Raw genomic sequence first — 851 nt, 5'->3', positions numbered from 1 at the left:
CCCTATCCCATTCCCTATCCCATCCCCAACCCTATCCCATCCCCAACGCCAACCCTATCCCATTCCCAACCCTATCCCATTCCCAACCCTATCCCATCCCCAACGCCAACCCTATCCCATCCCCAACGCCAACCCTATCCCATCCCCAACGCCAACCCTATTCCATCCCCAATGCCAACCCTATCCCATCCCCAACCCCAACCCTATCCCATCCCCAATGCCAACCCTATCCCATCCCCAATCCCACCGCCATTCCCAGCTCCATCCCCAACCCATCCTGCTGCTGCGGCTGCATCTCCAGCACCAGCTGCCCTACTGCTCGTGGCCAAATATTTTCTGTAACACAGGCAGTCACCTTGAATAACCTGTGAGTATTTGGGACCTAATGGCATCCCCAAGAAGATTTCCTGGATAAAAAAATCTGTTTTTTATAACCGTGCTCCACGATGTGCCCTCCCTTTCAGTTATCTCACTAGTGGCAACACCTGGACCAGACCATGCAGCCATTGTTTCATTTCAGAAGCCTGTTGAGGTTTACTCCTACAAACGAGCCGCAGTCAAGTTGTGAAAAGTGCAAAAGCATTCTTGCATATGTATTCTGTCTTCTCTGTCTTGCATCTGTATTCTGTCTTCTCTGAATGGATCTATATATTTTTCAAATATTAAGTTATTTTTCTTCCGATTCTATTGATTAACACAAGCATCTAAGTACTGCAGTAACTGCTTTAAAAAATTTTTAATGAAATCTTTTCACAAAACAGGTCATGATAAGGCTTCAAGAAATCAAAGTATGGCAGTCCATCTCTGTGAAGTGTGGAGAAACTATTAACCATTCCTCTTTTTTTCTCCAC

Source organism: Manacus vitellinus, unplaced genomic scaffold (assembly GCF_001715985.3).
Source record: "Manacus vitellinus isolate BGI_N305 unplaced genomic scaffold, ASM171598v3 scaffold_6_pilon, whole genome shotgun sequence".
In the NCBI taxonomy this organism is placed as follows: Eukaryota; Metazoa; Chordata; class Aves; order Passeriformes; family Pipridae; genus Manacus; species Manacus vitellinus.
Note: the sequence above shows the minus strand (reverse complement) of the source record.